The sequence below is a fragment of the Nomascus leucogenys genome, chromosome 4 (genome assembly GCF_006542625.1).
Source record: "Nomascus leucogenys isolate Asia chromosome 4, Asia_NLE_v1, whole genome shotgun sequence".
Lineage (NCBI taxonomy): Eukaryota > Metazoa > Chordata > Mammalia > Primates > Hylobatidae > Nomascus > Nomascus leucogenys.
In genome coordinates, this window is record NC_044384.1 from 43,962,311 (window position 1) to 43,969,975 (window position 7,665).

Sequence of the window (7,665 nt, forward strand, 5' to 3'; positions counted from 1 at the left end):
GCCACCGTATTATTTAGGTTTTGCATTATCATTTATGGCATTATAGATTATGCATAACATACTTTTATACATTTTAACCCTGAAGATAAGAAAAATTGTTGCTTGAAAAAAAAAAATTATTCCAGGAAGCCATTTGGTTTGTATCAGGAGAAACTGAACCTCCATGAGTTCAGTGTCTGCCAAGTCAGAATAATTAGCTCAAGTCAGTGAATCATATATGCGACGCATTTCACAGTGACACTGTTTCCCAAGTCCTGGCAATGCATCTTCTCCCACAGTCTGCCAGATGAAGCATTTCCGGGATGACCCTTCTATGTGGTTTTCCCTTTTCATTTTTTTTTGTTGCATTAACTATTACTATATTATTTCCTCTTCTTCCCTCTTCTGTGGCCTTCCATTTTTAATTATTCATAAATCCTTTCAGAATATCTTCAGAGAGCTCCATAAAGGGAAGTTCTGGAGATGAAAAATCCAAGGGAGGAAGATTGGGAATTGAATGTCCTTGGCTTTCCCAGTATTTTCTGCAAACTTCTGCCAGGTTGAGGAGGCTGTAGCAGTTTCTGAATGTGGTGGCAAGCTTCATAAATCTGACATTTCTACAAAATCAGCATCTACATCCAACTCATTTTCTACTGGAACTTTTAGAAGTCTGGCCTTTTCAGCCTTTAGTTGTTTCTTTCCTTAATCTTTCATTCTCAGCCAGAAGGAATTTCACATGCCTCTTCAAATCTGCAATCTTGGATGCCTGCTCCTCTATAATTGTTTTGTCATCTTTTGGGTCTTTGCTTCCAATACATGGCTCTGCTGGCTCACTCTTTTGCTGAAGTAAATATGGTAGTGTGTTTGGGTCCCTGTCAAAGATCCCCTGAATCTCAGGCAGATGTTTCTCTCTGGAAGGGCTATACTTCTGAGAAAAGGGGCTCTGGCACTCTGCATCCTCTGCAGAGGGTTTTTGAGATGCCTGAAGATGGGCGGCTACATCCTTTGTGTTCTGCTGGGCTTTCAATCTTTCTTCACGCTGGGGCCTTTTCCATCTCTCTTGGATGAGGAGGAGCTGTTTCATGTGGCTATCCCTTTGCAATTCCAGTAAAAGCTCAGCTTTTACTGTTCAGATCGTGTCAGCTTCATGTCTTCAGAAAGATAGGCCACAGCCTTTTTGTGACAAGAAATAGCCTCTTTGTATTTGCCTGCTGCTAATAAATGGTCTGCTCATCTGCTCTGTTGATGAGCCAGGTTGAGGGGTCCTTCCATTACTTCCATAGACCTTGGGGTAAGCGGAGGCCTTAGGAAGGGGAGTGGTGGTGCCAGGGAACATGGAGAGGACTGCAGGGGAGCATGAGGCAGCCGTAGAGACTGCAGCCCCTTTCTGCGCCCCAAGTGCCAGTGGTGGGCACAGCGGGCAACAACCTCACTACTTCCTCCTCTGGCACCATGCCACTAAAGGAGTCTTAAGAGGAAAGGTTGCGTGGAAACCATGCAAAGAAGTGGTCTGGGATACAGCACTGCTTCTCATTTTCTGATGGCTAGTTTGAGTAATGGACCATCCAGAGGCCTGGTTCAACTCATCTTGGCAGGGATTGGGTTATGGGTTAACCAAGCACTGGTTTCTTCTCAAAAAGGAGAAAATTGCAACTGCCATGTCAGCTTCTTGCCTGGATTGTTTAAACATTAGCATTTGGAATTTTCAAGCAAATAGGTAGGTATAAATGTAGCAAGAAACAAAGCGAGTGAGGGATTACTTTTGTAACCCCTCAATGGGTTCACCTTGCCCACTGCCTAGACAGAGCTGATTTATCAAGACAGAGGAATTGCAATGGAGAAGGAGTAATTCATGCAGAGCCAACTGTGGGGAGACAGTAGTTTTATTATTACTCAAATCAGTCTTCCCGAGCATTGGGGGATCAGAGTTTGGGCTTGGGAAGCAGAGAGGACTGACTAGTCAGGTTGGAGATGGAATCATAGGGGAGTCAAAGTGAGTTTTTCTTGCTGTCTTCTCCTGGATAGGATGGCAGAACTGGTTGAGCCAGATTACCAATCTGGGTGGTGTCAGCTGATCCATGGAGTGCAGGGTCTGCAAAATATCTCAAACATTGATCTTAGGCTTTACAATAGTGATGTTATCCCCAGGAGCAATTTGGAGAGGTTTGGATTCTTGCAGCCTGAGGCTGCATGACCCCTAAACTATAATTTCTTATCTTGTAGCTAATTTGTTAGTCCTACAAAGGCCGACTGGTCCCCAGGCAAGAAGGGGATCATTTCGGAAAAGGACTATCATCAATTCTGTTTCAGAGTCAAACCATGAACTAAATTCCTTCCCAAAGTTAGTTCAGCCTACATCCAGGAATGAACAAGGACAGCTTAAAGGTTAGAAGCAAGGAAGAGTTGGTGGCCCCCATAAAATCTCATCAGATGGGTTTTATTTAATCCTATATAACGTGGCTTACTTTCCAACCTGATGCTGGCATAACATTATGTTAGAAACAAATTTTCAGTGCCGCAAGGTGAAACCAGCACTCAGGCAAAAGTTTTCTCAGTAAGGCAATTTACTTTTATAGAAGGGTGCTTTTTGCATGCAAGGCAGAGGCAAGGGAGAGTGTGCAAAACAAAGGAGAGCAGGAGTTTTTCATCCCTAACACAGATCCTGTTCCTGTGTCCTCTCCCTGATGGCTGGGGTTGGACCTCACAATCCAGGCTAATTTCAATTGGCTACTGTTGACATCATCAAAGGAGGCAAGGGTGGGCCTTTGATGGGAAGGACAGGTATGGTACATCTTGGGATGTTTGGGCACAACAGAGGGAGGGCTGATAGACGAATGGGTACAATTACCTTTTAGAATAGAACAAAGAATCAGGAACCAAAACCCTTTTGAAGAGCAACTATTTGTTCTTAACAATTTCCCCCTCTTGAATTTATACATTTTTTTTTTCAAACTTATCTAACCTGACTTGGCTTTATTGTTCTTCCAGGATAAATAATTTATTTGTATAGGATTGGGAAGAACTAGGGAATGTTCTGGTAACAGTTGTTTTTATAAGTCTTTGGACTAGTCTACAAATGTAGGGTATGATGTAGCATCCAACAGGAATAAACACAGCTATCGCAATTGTAAGAGAAGTAACAATAGAGGCCATGAGTCTTTTCCATTTACCAAACCATTTCCCTAACCATCTTGTGAAAGGGTTGTTTATCCCAGAATTTGTGGCTAATTCATTTGATAGGGAAGTAAGACCTTGTAAAGCTTTTGTAATTGTTCCATCAGGGGCTGTATTATTGGGAGTGAAGGTGCAGCATTGGGTTTCTATCATAACACAAACTTCACCTTTTTCTGGAAATGTCATATCTGGGCCATTCTGTTTTTTCAAGCCATCTGGCTAGTAGGCCCTAATTGTTCAGCTATTCCTTTGACAGTATCCCTAATGTAATTAACAAATCATTGTTGGTTATAATAGATGTAATTTATCCAATCTACATTTTTATGAATAGTTACTCATGGAAATAATGATTCAAGTTCTGCAGCTATTTGGTCTGAGGCTTTGAATCTATCAGGTACCCTCTGTGGGACTCCAGTTGCATCTATATAGACATGAGAGTTGAAAGATCCATGAGGGGCCTCTCTCATTTTACAGTGCTGTGGTCTCCCTTTTTCTGGTTGATGAAATGCCAGGGTGAAAGGGATGGCCAATTGAGTTAGAGTGCAAGTGCCACTCCAGTTACTTGGCAGAGTGTCCAGTAGGGGATCACCACAATACTACCATACATCAGCTCAGGGATGAACAAGGATAGACTGATTGGTAAGCTCTTGGAAAGATTTAAGCTTACTGTATCCCTTTAGATCTCTAAGAAATGCCAAATTTTCTCCCTGTCATGAGAGACATGAAGTAAAATTGGCATCTGGAGATGGAGGCTGGATGGCCCTTGGGGGCTGACCCACAGGGTGCTGAACTTTAGGCAATAGCAGAGAGAGAATTCGACAGAATTCATTACCCCAGGCTGTGGGGTCTTGGAAAAGAGCCACCATACAGCTCATGTTCGGTTGGTCAGAAGACTAAGTGGAAAGGGGACAACTTGGGCCTCTGGCCTACAGTGTGCACAAGCATAACTGTTGTTTTTGTTTAGAGTGTGAACAGAATATTCAATCTATTCCATCCAGGCATTTGTATCTTGGTATCTTGTTTCAATTGCCAGTGTTTGTTTCAAATTTTTAACCTCTACAATAGCTACTTTGGTTCTGTCATTAGGTGAAGAGAGAGTGGTCTGGTCAGCAGATTTAGAAGAGGATAGAGGTGGAGATGTGAGGGATGAGGATGTAATGAGGTGCAACTCGAAAAATCCTGTGGGGTCTTTTTTTTTGTTACATCTGTTCTCATACCATAAAAATGGTCTAGGGTCAGAGAGGAATCTTGAAGAGTTGGGATGGTAATGAAAATTTGTATTGGGTTACATTGATTATGTTGACAATTGGGAGGGGCACTTTCTTTAGTAAAATGGATATAGGGCTTTAGAACTGATAGTGGGAAATCTTCTGAGGGGACCCAGTCTTGACATTGAGTGGTTCAAATGACATATTTTCAAGTATGACAAAATAAATACCTAAACAATTTAGAAGCATCTGCTATGGAGGGGCAGAGAGATTTTTTTGCTGCTGCAAGGTGTCTCTGGCTTTGGAGATCCCCACAAGACATAACTAAACAATCATCAAAGGTTAAGGTCTGGGGTGAGTCTGATCTAGTTACATTAATGACGAGGTGGCTAGCAACAGAACAAGGAAAGAAGGAGTAATAGAATAGATGAAAGAGAGTTAAACTTTCCTTAGCTTTAGTTTGGTAGGATTTTCCCCTCGGACTATGGCCCATGACCTTGAAGGGGGCAGCACTTTTTTGACTTGGGTGTGATGGGTCCATTCTTTCTCAGCGGTTTGGACTGCAGTTTTAGTTGAGGAGCACTAGATATGGTACCTCCCAGCACAGTTTAAGTTTTTCTTCTTTCTAGCTCTTAATGAGGATGTAGTCTCTGGGCTGGTGCTGATGGACTGGAAACTCAAGAGGTGGGGTTTGTGCTAAGAGACCTTTGGTCCTAAGGGAAGATAAGGTAGAAGATAGACCAAGTATATAGTTCCCAAGGAATTGATCTTTGGTCTCAAAAGTGGGAATATCACTAGTGGAACTTAAGCATTGTAACCCATAGAGCATTTCATATGGGGATAGACCAACATCTTTTCGAGGGGCAGTTTGGATCCTGAGTAGAGTGATGGGAAGACACTTAGTCCAGGGTAATCGAGTTTCTAAAATTAACTTAGTTAGATGATTCTTGAAAGTCTGATTCATCTTTTTTATTTTTTCTGACAAGGATGGATGTCAGGGGTATGATACTTCCATTTAATTTCTAAAGCTTAAGTAAGCCCTTTAATGATATTTGCAGTAAAATGAGTTCTATTGCCTGAGTCAATGTTTTCTACTAGCCTGAACGAAGGTATTATGTTTTCTAGTAATATTTCAACCACATTGTTAGCTGTTGCTCTGGGGAGGGGAATGGCTTCAACCCAATGAGCGAAGTGGTCTACTATTACTATTAGGTATTTAAAGCGACCTAGTGGGGGCATTTCAGTATAGTCAGCTTGAATACTTTGAAATGGCCTTAGTCCTGGGCTTCTGCCGCAAAAGGTTGTTTCCTTAGGGCCTGTTTATTAGTTTTTTGTTTTTTTTTTGCATGTTAGGCTGTTGTCCACAACTTGTTTTGCTAAGGTATAGATTCCTATACTTCCATAGACTCTGAGAACTGCATCACACATAGCTTGAGGTCCCCAGTGAGTCCCCTGATGTAGTTGGGACAGGATTTTTCTCATAAATGGTTTGGAAAGCATTTTCCTTTGATCTGGTAACACCCACTTCCCTTCTGAGTTTTCTTTAGCTCCTAATTTCTCTAACTTTTCCTTTTCAGTGGGAGAGAAGATAGGGATTGTAACTGGGGGTGAGAAACAGGGAGTCAGATGGAAGATAGGTGCTTTTTGAGAAATGGTAGCTTGTTTTGTAATTTGATCAGCAAGGTTATTCCCTCAGCTTTCAAAGTTAGTACTTTTCTGGTGCCCTGGGACATGTACAACAGCTATTTCTTTTGGTAATTATAAGCTCTTTAAAACTTGAGTGATTAATTCTTTGTGGACAAAGTCCTGATCTTTGCTATTAGGCTCCACTCAGTCTAAATTTTTCTGAAGGTGGGCACTACCCCAAAGGCATACTTAGAGTCAGTATAGATGGCACCTTCTTGCTTTTGTAAATATTTTAGAGCCTGATTTAACATGAACAGTCCACAAGTTTGAGCAGACCAATTCTTTGGCAATCTTCCAGATTCTATTTCAGCAAGAACTTTTCCATCGATGACAGAGTATCCACTGTGTCTTTTTCCTTCAACCACCTGGGAGGAGCCATCTATAAAAAGATGACGTCCTGTTTTAAAAGGGGTTTTTCTTAAATCAGGTCTAACCTTAGTATGGTAGTCAATGGGATCTAAGCAGTCATGTTCAGGATCTTTGGGGTTTGGATTCCCAGTTAGGAAAGCAGCTGGGTTAAGGGCACTGTCACTGGGGAGAGTGAAGTCATCTTTTTCTAATGGAATGGCTTCATATTTCAGAGTTCTTGAGCTTGTAAGCCATCTACCTGCCTTTCGGTTTAATATTGTTCTAACTTGGTGAGGTGTGTCAACAATTAATTTTCCCCCAAAGGTTAGCTTTTTACTTTCCTCAATCAACAAAGCAGTGGCTACTATAGATTGAATATATTCAGGCCATCCACAGGTTACTGGGTCTAGAATTTTTGATAAAAAGGCCACAGGCTGCCAGTGGCCCCCATGTTCTTGGGTAAGCACCTCTAAAACTACTCCCTTATTTACATTGACAAAGAGGTGAAATGGTTGTTTGAGGGAAGGCAGAGCTAAAACAGGGGCACTTATGAGTAAGTGTTTCAATTCTTTAAAATCATGGACTTCCTCTGGGGCCCAAAGGAGGGGGTCAGGTTTTTCTTGGGTAAGCTTGGGCGTACAGAGACTTGACTTTTAGAGCATATGAATCAATCCACAAGCAGCAATATCTAACTAGCCTTAAAATTTTGCTAAGCTCTTGTTTTGTACCAGGCAGGGGTAAGGACACAATTTCTTTGACTCTTTCAGGTCCTATTCTTCACTTGCCTGCACTTATCAGGTGCCCTAAATACTTGCCTTCAGGTTCTAAAAATTGGAGCTTCCCCTTTGATACCCATAATCTCTCCCCTTGCAGGTGATTGAGAAGACTGATGGAGAAATCAGATACTTGTTCTATGACTTTCCCAGACACAATTATGTCATCTACATATTGGAGCATGCAAATAGACTCTGGGACAGATATCTTCCCTAAAACTTGTTCAAGAATTTGGCCAAACAGGTTGGGAGAGTCTGTAAATCCTTGGGGCAAGACCATCCAGTGGCATTGTTGCTTCTGCTCTGAATGAGGATCTTCCTATTCAAAAGCAAATATGTCTCAGCTGTCTTCAGCTAAGGGACATGCTCAAAAGGCATCCTTTAAGTCTATTACTGTAAACCACTGATGGTCATATGGAATCTTGCTGAGGATAATATATAGATTGGGGACAACAGAGTGAGTGGTTTGGACTATTTGGTTAATGGCCTGGAGCTCT

At 41.8% G+C, this 7,665-nt stretch overlaps 1 pseudogene; it reads right to left on the reverse strand.

Annotated features, from left to right (window-relative positions):
• Positions 1-400: 400 nt before the first annotated feature.
• Positions 401-1,315, reverse strand: LOC100605296 (annotated as a pseudogene).
• Positions 1,316-7,665: the final 6,350 nt, after the last annotated feature.